Source organism: Pleurodeles waltl, chromosome 4_1 (genome assembly GCF_031143425.1).
Source record: "Pleurodeles waltl isolate 20211129_DDA chromosome 4_1, aPleWal1.hap1.20221129, whole genome shotgun sequence".
In the NCBI taxonomy this organism is placed as follows: domain Eukaryota; kingdom Metazoa; phylum Chordata; class Amphibia; order Caudata; family Salamandridae; genus Pleurodeles; species Pleurodeles waltl.
In genome coordinates, this window is record NC_090442.1 from 305761904 (window position 1) to 305784379 (window position 22476).

The window sequence follows — 22476 nt, forward strand, 5'->3', positions numbered from 1 at the left end:
GCCGCTCAGACACAAGCCTGAATACACAAGAATTCACAAGCATTGGCAAAGCCTTAATAAGAGCATGCTGGTGCCAGAGAGCACACAGTGGTAGGAGGGTAACGGGTACAAATCCTTCACTGCAACCTTTAAAAACTGACAACAGCCAACTGCATCCTGGGGTTGACCTAAAGCTTTTTTTCTGTATTTATACATGAATGTGTGCTTTGTTATCCCAAGGTTTTCAACAGACAGCTGCCGGTATCTATAGGTAAGACCTACAAGGGACATCTGTACAATTTTGCCCCACCAGAGCACTTTCAGAAGGTGAAACATACAATGTTCAAGTCTGCAACTTACTGTAAGGGGTTGGTATGACATTAGGAGACGATAAGGGAATTCTTACAATGGGCTTTGTCAACCCCTTCAGGACTCCATGGTACCTGAGAGAAACTTGTTCTAAACTACTGAGGACTTTGAAAAAATGGTAGATCTTTTGCAGCATGAGACGCTCATAGGACAACATCCGTCAGATGGTTCAGTAAACATTGTTGTAATTTCAGTACATACAGATATCCACATGCCTGAAAAGTGTGAAAGCTCCAAAATGGACACCATCAGTTATTATTTTTGAAGAAGAACCAAGTAAAAGAAGACAATAGAATAAGAAAAGTGGTCTAAATTACTATGAAACATTGAGGAAGATAAGCTAGATGTGCCAGAAAATGTTGGGAAGAAAGCTTGCCTAAGCTGTAAAAAATAAACCAATTGAAAGTATAAAACTTTTTTTTCACAAACATGTGAAACTTGCAGCACTTCGGAAACCTCTTTTCCACATTTGATACTGAAAGAGATCAACTTTTATTAATATATTAATTGGCATAGAAGTTAGCATATGGTGATTAACTAACCTATACTTAAAAGGCCTAACAGAAAAATAACATGAGTTGAAAAATGTGCACATTTGAATTATGGTGAACCGTGAGGCCACCATTCATATTCAACACCATGTTTTAACATGAGAGTTTTTCCATTTATATTAATTTATGTATTAATGTGAATTAATATAATGTTTTCATTAGGATGTAGATAAAAAAAAAATACATTAAATGACTATGAATTAATCATACTTATATTGAATTAAATGAATATTATTATTATGAGTTACATGTGTGCTGAAAAATAAATGCACATTCAAATTATTTCTAACCTGTCATGAATAATGTTTCCAATTAAATAATTTGCTTTGTGTTAGAAATGGGGTCTTTGGTTGACAGTCAGGTTACCCCCTGTTTAAGCAAGAACCCTCACTCTAGTCAGGGTAAAAGAGAATCACCCTCAGCTAACCCCCGCCTACCCCCTTGGTAGATTGGCAGAGTAGTAGGCTTAACTTCAGAGTGCTAGGTGTAAAGTATTTGTACCAACACACACAGTAACTTAATGAAAACACAACAAAATGACACAACACCAGTTTAGAAACATAGGAAATATTTATCTAAACAAAACAAGACCAAAACGACAAAAATCCATCATACACAAGTCAAGTTATCAATAAAAAAGCAAAAAGAGTCTTTAAGTAGTTTTAAACACACACTAGCGCTCTTAGAGTGAAAATGTACCTGGTGTGTGTCAAAAATAACTCCGCACGGCGGTACGTGAGTCGAAAATCCAGCCACACGATGATCCGAAAGTCCCGCCGCGCAGGTTGTGATCTCCCAGCCTCCATCAGCGATGCTGCGCGTCGTTTTTCCTGCTCCCTGTGTCGATTCTTCGGTTGTGTTTCCTGCGAGCGTCATTTCTCAGCTGTGGAGCCGGCAGCGCGTTGTTTTTTTCAGCCGCAGATCGGATTTGCGTCAATCTTTTCCCCGCACGGCGCTCTGTGCATGGATTTTCTTGTCTTTAGGCTGCCAGCTTCTCCTTTCAGGGTCCCAGGAACTGAATGGGCACCACAGGGCAGAGTAGGAGTCTCTCCAGAGGCTCCAGGTGCTTGCAGAGAGAAGTCTTTGCTTTCCCTGAGACTTCAAACAACAGGAGGCAAGCTCTAGATCAAGCCCGTGGAGATTTCTTCTCAAGAAGAAAGGCACACAAAGTCCAGTCTTTGCTCTCTTACTCTGGCAGAAGCAGCAACTGCAGGATAGCTCCTCAAAGCACAGTCACAGGCAGGGCAGCACTTCTTCCTCAGCTACTCAGCACTTCTCCAGGCAGAGGTTCCTCTTGGTTCCAGAAGTGTTTCTAAAATCTGTGGTTTTGGTGGCCCTTCTTATACCCAATTTCTCCTTTGAAGTAGGCCTACTTCAAAGTAAAGTCTCATCTGAATGTGAAATCCCGCCTTGCCCAGGCCAGGCCCCAGACACTCATCAGGGGGTCGAAGACTGCATTGTGTGAGGACAGGCACAGCCCTTTCAGGTGTAAGTGACCACTCCTCCCCTCCCTCCTAGCACAGATGGCTCATCAAGAAATGCAGACTACACCCTAGCTCCCTTTGTGTCACTGTCTAGTGTTAGGTGCAACCAGCCCAACTGTCAAACTGACCCAGACAGGGAATCCACAAACAGGCAGAGTCACAGAAATGGTATAAGCAAGAAAATGCTCACTTTCTAAAAGTGGCATTTTCAAACGCACAATCTCAAAATCAACTTTACTAAAAGATATATTTTTAAATTGTGAGCTCAGAGACCCCAAACTCCACATGTCCATCCGCTCCCAAAGGGAATCTACACTTTAATCAGATTTAAAGGTAGCCCCCATGTTAACCTATGAGAGGGACAGGTCTTGCAACAGTGAAAAACGAAGTTAGCAATATTTCACTGTCAGGACATATAAAACACATTACTATATGTCCTACCTTAACCATACAATGCACCCTGCCCTTGGGGCTCCCTAGGGCCTACCTTAGGGGTGCCTTACATGTAAGAAAAGGGAAGGTTTAGGCCTGGCAAGTGGGTACACTTGCCAAGTCGGATTTACAGTTAAAACGGCACACACAGACACTGTAATGGCAGGTCTGAGACATGATTACAGAGTTACTTATGTGGGTGGTACAACCAGTGCTGCAGGCCCACTAGTAGCATTTGATTTACAGGCCCTGGCACCTCTAGTGCACTTTACTAGGGACTTACTAGTAAATCAACTATGCCAATCATGAATAAACCAATTACATACAATTTTACACAGAGAGCATATGCACTTTAGCACTGGTTAGCAGTGGTAAAGTGCTCAGAGTTCAAAAGCCAACAGCAACAGGTAAGAACAAATAGGAGATAGGAGGCAAAAAGATTGGGGATGACCATGCATAAGCAAAAAAGTCCAACACTTTGCATATATGAATTGTAAGGTGCACAATAGGTTTATTAATGTATTAAATGTATTAACCCCTTCGCTGCCAGGCCTTTTCCCCCTCCTGTGCCGGGCCTTTTTTTGCCTATTTGGGGCAGTTCGCGCTTAGGCCCTCATAACTTTTTGTCCACATAAGCTAACCAAGCCAAATTTGCGTCCTTTTTTTCCAACATCCTAGGGATTCTAGAGGTACCCAGACTTTGTGGGTTCCCTTGAAGGAGGCCAAGAAATTGGCCAAAATACAGTGAAAATTTCGTTTTTTTCAAAAAAATTGGAAAAAGTGGCTACAGAAGAAGGCTTGTGGTTTTTCCCCTGAAAATGGCATCAACAAAGGGTTTGCGGTGCTAAACTCAGCAGCTTCCCAGCTTTCAGGAACAGGCAGACTTGAATCAGAAAACCCAATTTTTCAACACAATTTTGGCATTTTACTGGGGCATACCCCATTTGTGCAATTTTTTGTGCTTTCAGCCTCCTTCCAGTCAGTGACAGGAATGGTCATGAAACCAATGCTGGATCCCAGAAACCTAAACATTTCTGAAAAGTAGACAAAATTCTGAATTCAGCAAGGGGTCATTTGTGTAGATCCTACAAGGGTTTCCTACAGAAAATAACAGCTGAAAAAGAAAAATATTGAAATTGAGGTGAAAAAACCATCAATTTTTCTCTACGTTTTACTCTGTAACTTTTCCCTGCAATGTCAGATTATCGAAAGCAATATACCGTTACGTCTGCTGGACTCCTCTGGTTGCGGGGATATATAGGGTTTGTAGGTTCATCAAGAACCCGAGGAACCCAGAGCCAATAAATGAGCTGCACCCTGCAGTGCGTTTTCATTCTATACCGGGTATACAGCAATTCATTTGCTGAAATATAAGGAGTAAAAAATTGCTATCAAGAAAACCTTTGCATTTCCAAAAAGGGCACAAGATAAGGTGTTGAGGAGCAGTGGTTATTTGCACATCTCTGAATTCCGGGGTGACCATAGTAGCACGTGAATTACAGGGAATTTCTCAAATAGATGTCTTTTTTACACACACTCCTATATTTGGAAGGAAAAAATGTAGAGAAAGACAAGGGGCAATAGTACTTGTTTTGCTAATCTATGTTCCCCCAAGTCTCCCGATAAAAATGGTACCTCACTTGTGTGGGTAGGCCTAGCACCCGCGACAGGATATGCCCCAAAACACAACGTGGACATATCACAGAAAACAGAGCTGTTTTTAGCAAAGTGACTACCTGTAGATTTTGGCCTCTAGCTCAGCCGCCACCTAGGGAAACCTACCAAACCTGTGCATTTCTGAAAACTAGATACCTAGGGGAATCCAAGGAGGGGTGACTTGTGTGGCTCGGACCAGGTTCTGTTACCCAGAATCCTTTGCAAACCTCAAAATTTGGCTAAAAAAACACATGTTCCTCACATTTCTGTGGCAGAAAGTTCTGGAATCTGAGAGGAGCCACAAATTTCCTTCCACCCAGCGTTCCCCTACGTCTCCCGATAAAAATGATACCTCACTTGTGTGGGTAGGCCTAGCACCCGCGACAGGATATGCCCCAAAACACAACGTGGACACATCACAGAAAACAGAGCTGTTTTTAGCAAAGTGACTACCTGTAGATTTTGGCCTCTAGCTCAGCCGCCACCTAGGGAAACCTACCAAACCTGTGCATTTCTGAAAACTAGAGACCTAGGGGAATCCAAGGAGGGGTGACTTGTGTGGCTCGGACCAGGTTCTGTTACCCAGAATCCTTTGCAAACCTCAAAATTTGGCTAAAAAAACACATGTTCCTCACATTTCTGTGGCAGAAAGTTCTGGAATCTGAGAGGAGCCACAAATTTCCTTCCACCCAGCGTTCCCCCACGTCTCCCGATAAAAATGATACCTCACTTGTGTGGGTAGGCCTAGCACCCGCGACAGGATATGCCCCAAAACACAACGTGGACACATCACAGAAAACAGAGCTGTTTTTAGCAAAGTGACTACCTGTAGATTTTGGCCTCTAGCTCAGCCGCCACCTAGGGAAACCTACCAAACCTGTGCATTTCTGAAAACTAGAGACCTAGGGGAATCCAAGGAGGGGTGACTTGTGTGGCTCGGACCAGGTTCTGTTACCCAGAATCCTTTGCAAACCTCAAAATTTGGCTAAAAAAACACATGTTCCTCACATTTCTGTGGCAGAAAGTTCTGGAATCTGAGAGGAGCCACAAATTTCCTTCCACCCAGCGTTCCCCCACGTCTCCCGATAAAAATGATACCTCACTTGTGTGGGTAGGCCTAGCGTCCGCGACAGGATATGCCCCAAAACACAACGTGGACATATCACAGAAAACAGAGCTGTTTTTAGCAAAGTGACTACCTGTAGATTTTGGCCTCTAGCTCAGCCGCCACCTATGGAAACCTACCAAACCTGTGCATTTCTAAAAACTAGAGACCTAGGGGAATCCAAGGAGGGGTGACTTGCGGGGCTCGGACCAGGTTCTGTTACCCAGAATCCTTTGCAAACCTCAAAATTTGGCTAAAAAAAACACATGTTCCTCACATTTCTGTGGCAGAAAGTTCTGGAATCTGAGAGGAGCCACAAATTTCCTTCCACCCAGCGTTCCCCCACGTCTCCCAATAAAAATGATACCTCACTTGTGTGGGTAGGCCTAGCGCCCGCAACAGGATATGCCCCAAAACACAACGTGGACATATCACAGAAAACAGAGCTGTTTTTAGCAAAGTGACTACCTGTAGATTTTGGCCTCTAGCTCAGCCGCCACCTATGGAAACCTACCAAACCTGTGCATTTCTAAAAACTAGAGACCTAGGGGAATCCAAGGAGGGGTGACTTGCGGGGCTCGGACCAGGTTCTGTTACCCAGAATCCTTTGCAAACCTCAAAATTTGGCTAAAAAAACACATGTTCCTCACATTTCTGTGGCAGAAAGTTCTGGAATCTGAGAGGAGCCACAAATTTCCTTCCACCCAGCGTTCCCCCACGTCTCCCGATAAAAATGATACCTCACTTGTGTGGGTAGGCCTAGCGCCCGCGACAGGATATGCCCCAAAACACAACGTGGACACATCACAGAAAACAGAGCTGTTTTTAGCAAAGTGACTACCTGTAGATTTTGGCCTCTAGCTCAGCCGCCACCTAGGGAAACCTACCAAACCTGTGCATTTCTGAAAACTAGAGACCTAGGGGAATCCAAGGAGGGGTGACTTGTGTGGCTCGGACCAGGTTCTGTTACCCAGAATCCTTTGCAAACCTCAAAATTTGGCTAAAAAAACACATGTTCCTCACATTTCTGTGGCAGAAAGTTCTGGAATCTGAGAGGAGCCACAAATTTCCTTCCACCCAGCGTTCCCCCACGTCTCCCAATAAAAATGATACCTCACTTGTGTGGGTAGGCCTAGCGCCCGCAACAGGATATGCCCCAAAACACAACGTGGACATATCACAGAAAACAGAGCTGTTTTTAGCAAAGTGACTACCTGTAGATTTTGGCCTCTAGCTCAGCCGCCACCTATGGAAACCTACCAAACCTGTGCATTTCTAAAAACTAGAGACCTAGGGGAATCCAAGGAGGGGTGACTTGCGGGGCTCGGACCAGGTTCTGTTACCCAGAATCCTTTGCAAACCTCAAAATTTGGCAAAAAAAAACACATGTTCCTCACATTTCTGTGGCAGAAAGTTCTGGAATCTGAGAGGAGCCACAAATTTCCTTCCACCCAGCGTTCCCCCACGTCTCCCGATAAAAATGATACCTCACTTGTGTGGGTAGGCCTAGCGCCCGCGACAGGATATGCCCCAAAACACAACGTGGACATATCACAGAAAACAGAGCTGTTTTTAGCAAAGTGACTACCTGTAGATTTTGGCCTCTAGCTCAGCCGCCACCTAGGGAAACCTACCAAACCTGTGCATTTCTGAAAACTAGAGACCTAGGGGAATCCAAGGAGGGGTGACTTGCGGGGCTCGGACCAGGTTCTGTTACCCAGAATCCTTTGCAAATCTCAAAATTTGGCTAAAAAAACACATGTTCCTCACATTTCTGTGGCAGAAAGTTCTGGAATCTGAGAGGAGCCACAAATTTCCTTCCACCCAGCGTTCCCCCACGTCTCCCGATACAAATGATACCTCACTTGTGTGGGTAGGCCTAGCGCCCGCGACAGGATATGCCCCAAAACACAACGTGGACATATCACAGAAAACAGAGCTGTTTTTAGCAAAGTGACTACCTGTAGATTTTGGCCTCTAGCTCAGCCGGCACCTAGGGAAACCTACCAAACCTGTGCATTTCCGAAAACTAGAGACCTAGGGGAATCCAAGGAGGGGTGACTTGTGTGGCTCGGACCAGGTTCTGTTACCCAGAATCCTTTGCAAACCTCAAAATTTGGCTAAAAAAACACATGTTCCTCACATTTCTGTGGCAGAAAGTTCTGGAATCTGAGAGGAGCCACAAATTTCCTTCCACCCAGCGTTCCCCCACGTCTCCCGATAAAAATGATACCTCACTTGTGTGGGTAGGCCTAGCGCCCGCGACAGGATATGCCCCAAAACACAACGTGGACACATCACAGAAAACAGAGCTGTTTTTAGCAAAGTGACTACCTGGAGATTTTGGCCTCTAGCTCAGCCGCCACCTAGGGAAACCTACCAAACCTGTACATTTCTGAAAACTAGAGACCTAGGGGAATCCAAGGAGGGGTGACTTGTGTGGCTCGGACCAGGTTCTGTTACCCAGAATCCTTTGCAAACCTCAAAATTTGGCTAAAAAAACACATGTCCCTCACATTTCTGTGGCAGAAAGCTCTGGAATCTGAGAGGAGCTACAAATTTCCTTCCACCCAGCGTTCCCCCAAGTCTCCCGATAAAAATGATACCTCACTTGCGTGGGTAGGCCTAGCGCCGGCGACAGGAAACACCCCAAAGCGCAACGTGGACACATCCTAAATTTTGGAAAAAAACAGAGGTGTTTTTTGCGAAGTGCCTACCTGTAGATTTTGGCCTCTAGCTCAGCCGGCACCTAGGGAAACCTACCAAACCTGTGCATTTCTGAAAACTAGAGACCTAGGGGAATCCAAGGAGGGGTGACTTGCGGGGCTCGGACCAGGTTCTGTTACCCAGAATCCTTTGCAAACCTCAAAATTTGGCTAAAAAAACACATGTCCCTCACATTTCTGTGGCAGAAAGTTCTGGAATCTGAGAGGAGCTACAAATTTCCTTCCACCCAGCGTTCCCCCAAGTCTCCCGATAAAAATGATACCTCACTTGCATGGGTAGGCCTAGCGCCGGCGACAGGAAACACCCCAAAGCGCAACGTGGACACATCCTAAATTTTGGAGAAAAACAGAGGTGTTTTTTGCGAAGTGCCTACCTGTAGATTTTGGCCTCTAGCTCAGCCGGCACCTAGGGAAACCTACCAAACCTGTGCATTTCTGAAAACTAGAGACCTAGGGGAATCCAAGGAGGGGTGACTTGCGGGGCTCGGACCAGGTTCTGTTACCCAGAATCCTTTGCAAACCTCAAAATTTGGCTAAAAATACACATGTTACTCACATTTCTGTGGCAGAAAGTTCTGGAATCTGAGAGGAGCCACAAATTTCCTTCTACCCAGCGTTCCCCCAAGTCTCCCGATAAAAATGATACCTCACTTCTGTGGGTAGGACTAGCGCCCACGAAAGGAAAGGGCCCAAAACACAACGTGGACACATCCTAAATTTTGGAGAAAAACAGAGGTGTTTTTTGCGAAGTGCCTACCTGTAGATTTTGGCCTCTAGCTCAGCCGGCACCTAGGGAAACCTACCAAACCTGTGCATTTCTGAAAACTAGAGACCTAGGGGAATCCAAGGAGGGGTGACTTGCGGGGCTCGGACCAGGTTCTGTTACCCAGAATCCTTTGCAAACCTCAAAATTTGGCTAAAAATACACATGTTACTCACATTTCTGTGGCAGAAAGTTCTGGAATCTGAGAGGAGCCACAAATTTCCTTCTACCCAGCGTTCCCCCAAGTCTCCCGATAAAAATGATACCTCACTTGTGTGGGTAGGACTAGCGCCCACGAAAGGAAAGGGCCCAAAACACAACGTGGACACATCACATTTTTTTATAAAAAGCAGTGCCTACCTGTGGATTTTGGCCTGTAGCTCAGCCGACACCTGAGGAAACCTAGCAAACCAGTGCATTTTTGAAAACTAGAAACCGAGGGGAATCCAAGATGGGGTGACTTGCGGGGCTCTGACCAGGTTATGTTACCCAGAATCCTTTGCAAACATCAAAATTTGGCCCAAAAAACACTTTTTCCTCTCATTTCGGTGACAGAAAGTTCTGGAATCTGAGAGGAGCCACAAATTTCCTTCCACCCAGCGTTCCCCTAAGTCTCTCGATAAAAATGGTACATCACTTCTGTGGGTAGGCCTAGCGCCCACAAAAGGAAATGCCCAATACACAACGTGGACACAACATATTTTTTCACAGAAAACAGAGGTGTTTTTTGCAAGGTGCCTACCTGTGGTGTTTGGCCTGTAGCTCAGCCGGCCCCGGGGGGGGGGGGGGGGGCAGAAATGCCCTAAAATAAATTTGCCCCCCCAACCCCCACCCTCCCCCGCCGGGAGCGACCCTTGCCTACGGGGTCGCTCCCCCTGCGTGACATTGGCACCAAAAAACAAATCCCCGGTGCCTAGTGGTTTCTGCCCCCTTAGGGGCAGGTTGACCTAAACTCAGCCAATCTGCCCCCAAGGGGGGCAGAAATGGCCTAAATACAATTTGTCCCCCAGGGGAGCGACTTTTGCCTGATGGGTCGCTCCCCATCTCTAAAAAAAAAAAACAAAGAAAAAAAAAAAAGAAAAAAAAGAAAAATTCCCCTGGCGCCTAGAGGTTTCTGCCCCCCCCCCCCCCGGGGGCAGATCGGCCTAATAATAGGCCGATCTGCCCCCCAGGGGGGCAGAAATGGCCTAAAATAAATTTGCCCCCCCAACACCCACCCCCCCCCCCCGGGAGCGACCCTTGCCTACGGGGTCGCTCCCCCTGCGTGACATTGGCGCCAAAAAACAAATCCCCGGTGCCTAGTGGTTTCTGCCCCCTTGGGGGCAGATTGACCTAAAATTGGCCAATCTGCCCCCAGGGGGGCAGAAATGGTCTAAATACAATTTGCCCCCCCCAGGGGAGCGACCCTTGCCTGATGGGTCGCCCCCCATCTCTAAAAAAAGAAACAACAAAAAAAAAAAAACACACAAAAAAAATTGCCCTGGCGCCTAGAGTGTTCTGCCCCCCCCCCCCCCCCCCCGGAGCAGTTCGGCCTAATAATAGGCCGATCTGTCCCCCGGGGGGGCAGAAATGGCCTAAAATAAATTTGCCCCCCCAACACCCACCCCCCCCCCCCGGGAGCGACCCTTGCCTACGGGGTCGCTCACCCTGCGTGACATTGGCGCCAAAAAACAAATCCCCGGTGCCTAGTGGTTTCTGCCCCCTTGGGGGCAGATTGACCTAAAATTGGCCAATCTGCCCCCAGGGGGGCAGAAATGGTCTAAATACAATTTGCCCCCCCAGGGGAGCGACCCTTGCCTGATGGGTGGCTCCCCATCTCTAAAAAAAGAAACAACAAAAAAAAAAAAACACAAAAAAAAAATTGCCCTGGCGCCTAGAGTGTTCTGCCCCCCCCGGGGGCAGTTCGGCCTAATAATAGGCCGATCTGTCCCCCGGGGGGGCAGAAATGGCCTAAAATAAATTTGCCCCCCAACCCCCACCCCCCCCCCGGGAGCGACCCTTGCCTACGGGGTCGCTCCCCCTGCGTGACATTGGCGCCAAAAAACAAATCCCCGGTGCCTAGTGGTTTCTGCCCCCTTGGGGGCAGATTGACCTAAAATTGGCCAATCTGCCCCCAGGGGGGCAGAAATGGTCTAAATACAATTTGCCCCCCCAGGGGAGCGACCCTTGCCTGATGGGTCGCTCCCCATCTCTAAAAAAAGAAACAACAAAAAAAAAAAACACAAAAAAAAAATTGCCCTGGCGCCTAGAGTGTTCTGCCCCCCCCCCCCCGGGGGCAGTTCGGCCTAATAATAGGCCGATCTGTCCCCCGGGGGGGCAGAAATGGCCTAAAATAAATTTGCCCCCCCAACCCCCCCCCCCGGGACCGACCCTTGCCTACGGGGTCGCTCCCCATGCGTGACATTGGCGCCAAAAAACAAATCCCCGGTGCCTAGTGGTTTCTGCCCCCTTGGGGGCAGATTGACCTAAAATCGGCCAATCTGCCCCCAGGGGGGCAGAAATGGTCTAAATACAATTTGCCCCCCAGGGGAGCGACCCTTGCCTGATGGGTCGCTCCCCATCTCTAAAAAAAAAAAAAGAACAAAAAAGCAAAAAAACACAAAAAAAAAATTTGCCCTGGCGCCTAGAGGTTTCTTCCCCCCCTGGGGGCAGATCGGCCTAATAATAGGCCGATCTGCCCCCAGGGGGGGCAGAAAAGGCCTTCCCAAAAAATTGCCCCCCCTGGGAGCGACCCTTGCCAAAGGGGTCGCTTTGTTGCGTGACATTCGCGCGCAAAAACAATCTCCCTGGTGTCTAATGGTTTCTGCCCCCCTTGGGGGCAGATTGGCCTTATCAAAATAGGCCAATCTGCCCCCAAGGGGGCCAGAAATGGCCTAAATATATATTGCCCCGTAGGTGAGCGACCCTTGCCTAAGGGATCGCTCCCCACCTAAAAAAAAAGAATTCATCACAAAAAAAAAATGGTCCCTGGTGCCTAGAGGTTTCTGCCCCCCCCTGGGGGCAGATCGGCCTAATAATAGGCCAATCTGCCCCCAGGGGGGGCAGAAAAGGCCTTCCTAAAAAAATGCCCCCCTGGGAGCGACCCTTGCCCAAGGGGTCGCTCCCTTTTGCCAATTTCAAGAAAAAAAAAAAAATCCCTGGTGTCTAGTGGGGTTTCAAAAGCCGGATTGCAAGCAATCCGGCTTTTGAAACCTGTGAGAGACTTCAAAGGGAAGGAAATACATGTCCTTCCCTTTGAAGCCTCTCGGGGCCTCCCCCATGGGATTGAAAAAGAAATGCAAAAGCATTTCTTTTTCAATCGCGCTGGAAGCTCTGCTTCCAGCGCGATGGAGGAGACCCTGTGACTAATCAGCGCGCGCTCGCGCGCTGACGTCACAGGGGGTTCGGGGGTGGGAGGGGAAGGGCTTCCCCTTCCATCCCTGACATGGGGAGGTGGGGGGGAACCCCACAGAGGGAGCGAGAGCGCTCCCTCTGGGCTCTGTGCACAGGACGTAATGGTTACGTCCTGGGCACAGCAGCACTGTGCCTCAGGACGTAACCATTACGTCCTGGGCACAGAAGGGGTTAATGTGTATTAAGGCTTCTAAACTTGACAAGGCCTGAAAAGATTAATTTTGCAGCAGTAATGGAAAATCACTTTCCTATTATGTTCCCTCTGACCTGAATTCTTTCCTTAGGGTGTTAATGTGAATGTTGAAAGTCCTACTGTATTGTAGGTAAGAAGCATGTTTTAGAAATAACAATGTTACACTATTTGTTCTAGCTGTCGAACACCACAGGAAACTTGTAGTTCTTATGGAATAAAGCATTGGTTTAGTTTATTGTGTGTAGTGAGAAAAGGATCTCAAGTAACAAATGATTAGAGAATGTAATATTTGGTTAGAAACGTGAAATTATCTGACGACAATCCACTTTTGCTGACAAGATATTAAAAGTAACAGAATTAGTGGTGCCATCTGCAGTGACTGGATGCTGAATCTGACATCCAAAAGGCGCCCACCTGAAGGACCAATGAATGGAGCATGCATATTTCGATATTAGTGAGAAAATTTGAAATTGAGAGTTAGGCCCTCATTACAACCTCGGCAGTCTTTCAAAAAGACCGTTGAGGCTGTGGGAGACAGAATACCGCCAGTGCCGGCGGTATTTCTGGCTCCCTATTATGACTTTTCTGCTGGGCCAGCGGACGGTAACAGCGTTACCGTCCGCTGGCCCAGCGGAAAAGTCACATCAACATTGCTGCCATCTCGTAACAGAGCCAGCGGCAATGCTGATGTGCATCAGGTGCAGTAGCATCTGTCGCACATTTCACTGCCCGAAATTTAGGCAGTGAAATGCGCAACGGGGCTATGCCTGGGGGCCCCTGCACTGCCCATGCCACGTGCATGGGCAGTGCAGGGGCCCCCAGGGGCACCCCAAGTCCCCCTTACCGCCAGCCTTTCCATGCAGGTGTTTACCGCCGTGGCCAGGCTGGGGGTCGGGGACTCATAATCCCCAGGGGAAAGCCTGGTGGTATAGTGGAGGGGCCGGCAGTATGGTCATAGCTATTGTGCCACGGTCATAATAGCTGGAGTAACACTGCCAGCCTGTTGGCGATGTTACCGCCAGCTTACCGCCGGCCGCCAGGGTCGTAATGAGGCCCTTAGTTTTCTCCTGCCTGGAAGCTGTCCAGAATGCTGTTTATATTTGCTGTCACATCCTATTCTCTAAGTCCCCTGATGTTTCCTCATCTTAGTTTTAATTGCCTATTCTATTAATTGGTTCAGTACTAATATGGCCAACTAATCCTGAACTGCTGATCTGTCCTATGTGTAGCCCATGTTCTGCACTGTCATAATGCTGCTGTCAACTAATGCCTTGAAGAAGCTGACCATCCTGCCCGATGAGCTACTATTGTGTGATGTCCCATGAGGAGAGGTAGAAATAAGGCCCTCATTCTGAACCTGGCAGTCTTCAGACCCACTAGGGTCGCAGTGGCTGTCCGACCGTTGTCAATGTTGAGGTCCGTCCCACCACATAACGCCATGGTGGTTGGGCCGCATTCGGACTGCCAGCACCACCACATTTCCTCCACAGGGCAGTGTGGCAGTGCTGGCGAGGGAAAAGTCTTGAACAACACGTTGGGAACAACATGGACGTTTCCCACGCAAGCGTAACTACGCTTGCCAGAACAACAACGGCCTTTTTCTGTGCCTTAACCACGCATGTGCTGAACTACGCATATGCGTGGCTAAGGCAGAGTGGATCGGCCGGAAGAGGACGCATGAAAGTAAGCGAGGTTGGGGCAGGGTTGGGGGTAGTTTTTAGGGGTGGGGTGGATAAAGGGCTCGGGGTAAGGGTGGGGGTGGTGCAATTTTTTTTTACAGGTGGGGTGGGGAGTGTTTGGGATTTTTTTTAAGAGTAGGGCTTAGGGTGGGGAGTCGTGCAGGGTTGAGGGTAGTTTTTAGAGGTCGGGTGGATAAAGGGCTTGGGGTGGTGGGGTTGGTCTATTTTGTATAGGGGCGGGTGGGGTGTTTTTTTTTAGGGGGGTGAGGGGTTGGGGTGGTTTTGTTTTTAGGGCAGGTGGGAGGGTCAGGCTAGTTTTGTTTTTAGGGCGTGTGGGGGGTCAGGGTAGTTTTCTTTTTAGGGGTGGGGGTCGGAGTAGTTTTGCTATTAGGGTGGGTGAAGGGTCGGCTAGTTTAAGTACTAGGGGTCGGGTACTTTTTGGCCTTGGGGCCGGTGGGGGGGTGGCATGATAGAACCACGCATTGCTGTTTCCACACATGCCTTTACTAGGCATGCTTTTACAACAAAAAATTGTTGTAAAGGCATGCGAGGCAAAGGCATGCATAGAAACAATGTGGTCATTGTTCCGACAGCATTGTTAAGGCATGCGTGGTTCCCACATGTGTTGTTCCATCATACATTCGTGCTGTCGGTCCTAATTCACCAGGGCAGTCCTGCAAGCAGCACTGCCCTGGGGATTACGACTCCCTTCTCTGCCAGCTGTTTCATGGCAGCAGCACTACCATGAAACGGCTGGAAGAGACGGGACTTGGCATGGGCAGTGCAGGGACCCCCTTGTCCAGTCTGCTTTGCAGACAGTGAACTTTGCAAAGGGTGCTGGTGCATCCTACACACTACAGCATTGCCACCGGCTCTACTATGAGCTGGCAGCAATGCTGTAGGCCGTTTCCTGCTGTGCCAGAGTGCCGAAACTCTGTTTCCGCCTGCTTACCCAGCGGGAAACTCGTAATGGGACTGGGGGGAGGTGGCCGCACTGGCAGCAACCTACCTGCCAGGACTTGGCGGACAGGCTTCTCCATCCTCAGAAGTCGCGATGACCCCCTAAATGTGGTTTCTTGTTTCCTTTTTAGTTAGTTACTTACACCAGCATATTATTATAGAGAGCTCTCCTAGTTAGATGTTTTTTCCAAATTATTTTTGCCTTTCTTTTATTTTTGCTTTTAACTTCATGTGTTAGCCCATTCCCATATATGCAAGTCCAATTTTGTGTTAATAATAGGAATGGCCCACCTCTGAAATCTGAAATTGAATGTTGAACTGTATTTTTGATGATTTACTGATGTCACCATCATCTGCTTGGAATTCTAACAACAATGTGCATATTGTATTGTTGCTAATCTAAATTATTCTTTTGAAGTGTCTAACAATGTTGATGTTTAGTAGACTAAACCATTTCAGACGTTTTGGTCAGCCTATGGTTTTCATGTATGTTTATAACTTAGTCTTGCACATCATATATGTGACATTGATATTGGGATTGCAATAAAGCTTTGAAACTTTATTCGGTCTGGGGATTGATTTAATTAGTTATACGGAGATGTCCAAGCAGATGCAATTGTACAGCATTCGGGGTGGCACAAGTACTGTTATATTACTCATGCTGGAGAGGAATGCTACAGTCGTGAGGCTCATTATATTTGGATGGATGACAACTGATTAATCCTTGAAAAGCCATAAAAGTATTATTTGTTGCTGGTAGTGTAATTAGCAAGTCAGAGTATGTAAGAGTTGAATTACTTCACCCACTTTGCATAAATGAGGTGGGTCCAAAATATTTTGATAAAGATAAATCAATAAATTACAGAATTTTAGCAAACATTGAGATCCTAGAATACAGACTGTAGCTTTAATTATACAAAGTAAAACACAGTCTTCACGTCCAATGATTATTAAACAATGTTAGACCTGACAGCCTTAGGGTGGTCACCCCTAACTTTTTGCCTGCCTCCCTCCACTTTTTGGACACTGTTTTTCCTGGTTTTAGGACTCTGTGCACTTTACCATTGCTAACCAGTGCTAAAGTGCATATGCTCTCTCCCTTAAAACATGGTGACATTGGATCATACCCAATTGGCTTATTTTAGTTACTTAAAAGTCCCTAGTAAAGTGCACTATATGTGCCCAGGGCCTGTAGATTAAATGCTACTAGTGGGCCTGCAGCACTGATTGTGCCACCGACTTCAGTAGCCCCTTAACCATGTCTCAGGCCTGCCGTTACAACAGTGGCGTAGCGTGGGTTGTCAGCACCCGGGGCAAGGCAAGTAATTTGCGCCCCCTAACCCGTGGATTTTAGCACTCGAGTCTCTTCCAAGATGTTGCACCCGGTGGGGCTGCCCCCCCCCCCCCCCCCCTGTGCCCCCCAAGCTACGCCACTGCGTTGCAAAGCCTGTATGTGCAGTTTCACTGCCAATTCGACTTGCCATTTAAAAGTACTTGCCAAGCCTAAAACTCCCCCTTTTCTACATATAAGTCACCCCTAAGGTAGGCCCTCGGTAACCCATAGGGGAGGATGCTGTGTAGACAAAAGGCAGGACATGCACCTGTGTAGTTTTCATGTCCTGCTAGTGTAAAACTCCTAAATTCGTTTTGCACTGCTATCAGGCCTGCTCCATTCATAGGCTAACATTAGGGCTACCCCCATATACTGTTTGAGTGGTAGCTTCTGATCTGAAAGGAGTAACCAGGTCATATTTAGTATGGCCAGAATAGTAATACAAAATTCTGCTAACTGGTAAAGTTGGATTTAATATTACTATTTTAGAAATGCCACACTTAGAAAGTGAACATTTCTCTGCACTTAAATCCTTTTGTGCCTTACAATTCACGTCTGGCTAGGTTTAGTTGACAGCTCCCTTGTGCATTCACTCAGACAAACCCCAAACACAGGATGCTCAGTCACATTTGCATACATAAGTGTTAGAAATGGGGTCTTTGGTTGACAGTCAGGTTATCCCCTGTTCAAGCAAGGACCCTCACTCTAGTCAGGGTTAAAGAGAATCACCCTCAGCTAACCCCTGCTTACCCCCTTGGTAGCTTGGAAGAGCAGTAGGCTTAACTTCAGAGCGCTAGGTGTAAAGTATTTGTACCAACACACACAGTAACTTCATGAAAACACTACAAAATGACACAACACTGGTTTAGAAAAATAGGAAATATTTATCTAAACAAAACAAGACCAAAACGACAAAAATCCGACTTACAACTCAAGTTGTGAATTTTTAAAGATTAAACTCAAAAATAGCGCTTAGAAACAAAAATGTTTTGATGAGATGTTAACACGGCGTTGTGATGGAATCGTTCCCAACAAGCCGACACCAGCGGCGCTGGACACGGAGTCGTGTAGACCCCCAAGTACAGTACCTTTGGTGAAGAGTGAAAATCAGGCGATGCGCAAAGTCGGGAATCGCGGCGTCTGTGTGAAACGTTGAATCTGTGCACTTCGAACGGCGTCGGTCACGACGTGGTGCGGCAACTTCCACGGAGTCGCGGACTTCAGCGGGGCTGCTGCGGCGTTGGGCCTGCGAAGAGCGTTGCGTTCCAGCGAAGGTCACGGCGTCAGGTGCAGGCGGCGTTAACGGATTCAGCAGTGGCGTCGGTCCGAAGTCGGCCGAAGTCGATTTCCTTGGATTCCACCAGCTTTCCTTTCAAGGGCCCAGGGACTGGATAGGGCACCACTTGTCAGAGCAGGAGTCTCTCCAGAGACTCCAGGTGCTGGCAGAGGGAAGTATGTGCTGTCCCTGAGACTTCAAACACCAGGAGGTAAGCTCTAAATCAAGCCCTTGGAGATTTTTTCACAAGATGGAAGGCACACAAAGTCCAGTCTTTGCCCTCTTACTCTGGCAGAAGCAGCACTGCAGGAAAGCTCCACAAAGCACAGTCAGAGGCATGGCAGCACGTTTTCCTCAGCTATCAGAGCTTCTCCATGCAGAGGTTCCTCTTGGTTCCAGAAGTGTTTCTAAAGTCTGTAGATTTGGGTGCCCTTCTTATACCCATTTCAGTCTTTGAAGTCACCTTTTTTCAAAGGGGACTCACACCTACTTGTGAAATCCTGCCTTGCCCAGGCAGGGCCTCAGACACACACCAGGGGGTTGGAGCCGGCATTGTCAGAGGCAGGCACAGTCCTTTCAGACGAGAGTGACCACTCCATCCCTCCCTCCTAGCAGAGATGGCTAATCAGGAAATGCAGGTTACACCCCAGCCCCCTTTGTGTCACTGTCTAGTGCGAGGTGAAAAACAACCCAACTGTCAAACTGACCCAGACATGGAATCCACAAACAAGGCAGAGTCACACAATGGTTTAAGCAAGAAAATGCTCACTTTCTAAAAGTGGCATTTTCAAACGCACAATCTTAAAATCAACTTTACTAAAAGATGTATTCTTTAATTGTGAGTTCAGGGACCCCAAACTCCACATGTCCATCTACTCTCTAGGGGAATCTACACTTTAATCATATTTAAAGGTAGCCCCCATATTATCCTATGAGAGAGAGACAGGCCTTGCAACAGTGAAAAACAAAATTGGCAGTATTTCACTGTCAGGACATATAAACCACATTACTATATGTCCTACCTTATCCATACACTGCACCCTGCCCTTGGGGCTACCTAGGGCCTACCTTAGGGGTACCTTACATGTAAGAAAAGGGAAGGTTTAGGCCTGGCAAGTGGATACACTTGCCAAGTCGAATTTACAGTGTAAAAATACACACACAGACACTGCAGTGGCAGGTCTGAGACATGATTACAGAGCTACTTATGTGGGTGGCACAACCAGTGCTGCATGCCCACTAGTAGCATTTGATTTACAGGCCCTGGCACCTCTAGTACACCTTACTAGGGACTTACTAGTAAATCAAATAGGCCAATCATGGATAAACCAATTACATACAATTTACACGGAGAGCATATGCACTTTAGCACTGGTTAGCAGTGGTAAAGTGCTCAGAGTTCAAAAGCCAACAGCGACAGGTCAGAAAAAATAGGAGGCAGGAGGCAAAAAGATGTGGGATGACCCTGCATAAGCAAAAGTCCAACAATATGCATATTGAATGGGTCTTCCTGGGCTTGGAGGGTGGAGGGCCTGACACTTACATGTCAAAGGACAGTAGCCTGCCCTCACACAAAGGACTGCCACACCCCCTACTGGGACCGTGGCAGACTGAATGGAACTGAAAGGGGACCTTGTGCACTTCTAAGCCACTCTTTGAAGTCTCCCCCACTTCAAAGACACATTTGGGTATTTAAACAGGGTCTCTGCCCCTACCAACTCAGACACTTCCTGGAGAAGAGAACCTGAACCAGAACCTGCAACCAGCTAAGAAGAACTGCCTGGCTGCCCAAGGGACTCACCTAACTGCATTTCTGAGAAGGACTGCTGCCTTGCTGTTGCCCTGCTGCCTTGCTGCCCTCTGGCTGTGCTGAGAAGTGCTCTCCAAGGGCTTGGATAGACCTTGCCTCCTGTTCCCTGAAGTCTCAGGACCAAAAAGACTTCATTCCTGCAAAAGAACTCTTTATGTGGCAAAAATCGACACACAGCCTGCAAGAAATGACACACAGCCTGCATCGCGGTGAGAAAATCACTGCACGCCGAACCGGAACGACGCAGCCAAACTTGGCAAGGAGAAGATCGACGCAGCACCAGCGTAGTGACTGGAAATTCAACGCACGGCCCACTGGAGCAACGTAAAGCCGAGCCGGAATAACGCAGCCCGACTTCCTGAGAGAAATCAACGCAGCGCATGCCATGCGGTAGAACTTTCCACGCAACGCCCATCAGATCGACGCAGCCCCAGTGACTTCATCCTGCAAGTGCTGGATTTCAACGCATCATCCCTGGGGCATCTCAAAACCCTGCAACCCAAAGAGGTTTCCAGTCTAAGCGCTGAAAATCGACGCAAAGCCTGACCTGCATGAAAACTCAACGACACATCATCTGTGTGCACCGGAAAAATCAACGCACACCTCCCCGTTTTCCACGCATGTCTTCCTCTGCGGTCCCTTGCGGAGAATTTGAACGCAAACCAGGTACTTTGGGCTTGCAAGAGACGTTTGTTGCTTTTAGAAGAAAAGACTGAAGACACTTTATATAATTTTTCCAGTGATAATTTAAAATATACTTATTGCATCTTAATCGTTTTGACCTGCATCTTACTAGATAAATAATATATATTTTTCTAAACACTGTGTGGTGTTTTTTTGTGATGTTATACTGTGTTATTGCATGATTTGTTGCACAAATACTTTACACATTGCCTTCTACGTTAATCCTGACTGCTCGTGCCAAGCTACCAGAGGGTGGGCACAGGATAATTTGGATTGTGTGTGACTTACCCTGACTAGAGTGAGGGTCCTTGCTTGGACAGGGGGTAATCTGACTGCCAACCAAAGACCCCATTTCTAACAAACATGAATATGACCCTGATCTTTACATGTGTCTTTACCCATGAATCCTTTTGTAAAATTAAGTAATTCTGATTTCTCTGCTGCCTTCTGATTCAAAGTGTTGATTGGTCAATGTCAGTGTAAACAAATGAAAGGCATATGAGAAGTTTGGTTATAAACTGCAGTTGTTCACATTATTGCCACATGGCAAATGTTTTTTTCCATGGAGAAACTACCTTCCCACATACCACAACCAGTTTTGAGGGTGGTGCATTCTTGTCGGTCAGGAAATGTTTGTGGGTGCGCAAACACTTTCAAGTGTCCTTATTGAATCTGTTGGAGGGCCTAGTGTAGATAACCAATAAAAGTGCAACCCTGCAGGCGGTAGGGTAAAGGCAATGTAAGGGTATCACAAGCCGCATCACCACCACAGTCCCTAAGGTCAGGTGCATTTCACCTTCTCAGTGGCCTAACCATACCCTCCATTGCTCTAACAAAACAGCTGAAACACCACTAGGCAAAGGTGTACTTTTCAGGCTGGCTTGCTCCAGCACTCTTTATAACTCAAAAAGTGACACATGGTTGAAACACAGCGGTGAGAGCAGTTTTGGATTCCACATGATTGATATTCGGTGCTGTATTAAAATCATTTAGATTAGAACAACCAATACAAAATACAAAAATACAGAATCATACAATCAAATTGCAGCTATAATTCATTTCTTGTTATAAAAACTTATTCAATACGTCGCTACATTATAAAAAATGAATCATTGTGAAACACATGCACATATGCAAAAGTATTTATAGGTAGGTTAAAAGTTAAAAGAGGTCTGCATTGAACAAAGTTCACGTTTTACGTAAAGGTAACAAATAATGAATACCATTTGAAAAAAAAAAAAAAAAAAAAACAAGAAGCAAGGTAGACTGGGAGGAAACAGTATCACAGGGACAAGAAGGGAATAAATTGGAGCAACCCCACTACTTTGGAAAACTAATGAGGAAGAGCACTATATTACATCTAAAAAGTGTCAGTAAAATTATGTGCTAGATAAGGAACTAGAGTAAGATATGTCGCAATAGCAGGAACATATCTCAAAATTATAGATCCTCTCAATTTCTGTAACTCAGACACCTCTTTTGCAGCTGATTCAAGAATGTCGAGTTAACTCATAATGCATCATATTTTGTAACAGTAGAAGGAATCCTGGACAATTCAGGTCTCCCGGGGCTAGCAAAAGTAAATAATTCAGCCAGGGGATACGTAAAACCCCACCTAGAGTCAGATAGTCCTGTAACACTATTTTGCTAAATATAAGGCCAGTTTTAAGAAGCCCTTTGTGCCAACTTGCGCCACATTAGCATCATTTTTCTGATGCTAATGTGGCGTTAGGATGGCAAAAATGCTGCACCATATTTACAAAGTGACGCACTGCATGAATTGCGTCATTTGTAAACCCTTGCGTCACATTATGCCTGCGCTAGGTATAATGTATGCAATGGGGGTGTTCCGGCGTTAGGAGGCTCAGAAAAAGGGTGCAGTCTAATTTACGTGATTTCACAGTGCCATTTCTAGTGTCATTTTTAACACCTGCTTAATGCAGGTGTTAAAATGAGGCTCTCATTGTTTTCAATGGGTCTTCTTTCACTTTGCAGAATTAGCATCAATATTTTTGAGGCTAATCCTGCAAAGCGCCAAACTAACGTCAACATTTTTGATGCTAGTTCCCTAACGTGTGCCATG

The 22476-nt window shown here is 46.7% G+C and overlaps 1 protein-coding gene across 4 annotated transcripts in view; it reads right to left on the reverse strand.

Moving 5' to 3' along the window:
* Positions 1 to 22476, reverse strand: part of CRACR2A (calcium release activated channel regulator 2A) — a 953477-nt gene that overhangs the window by 251473 nt on the left and 679528 nt on the right. The gene's annotated exons all lie outside the window — the stretch shown is intronic.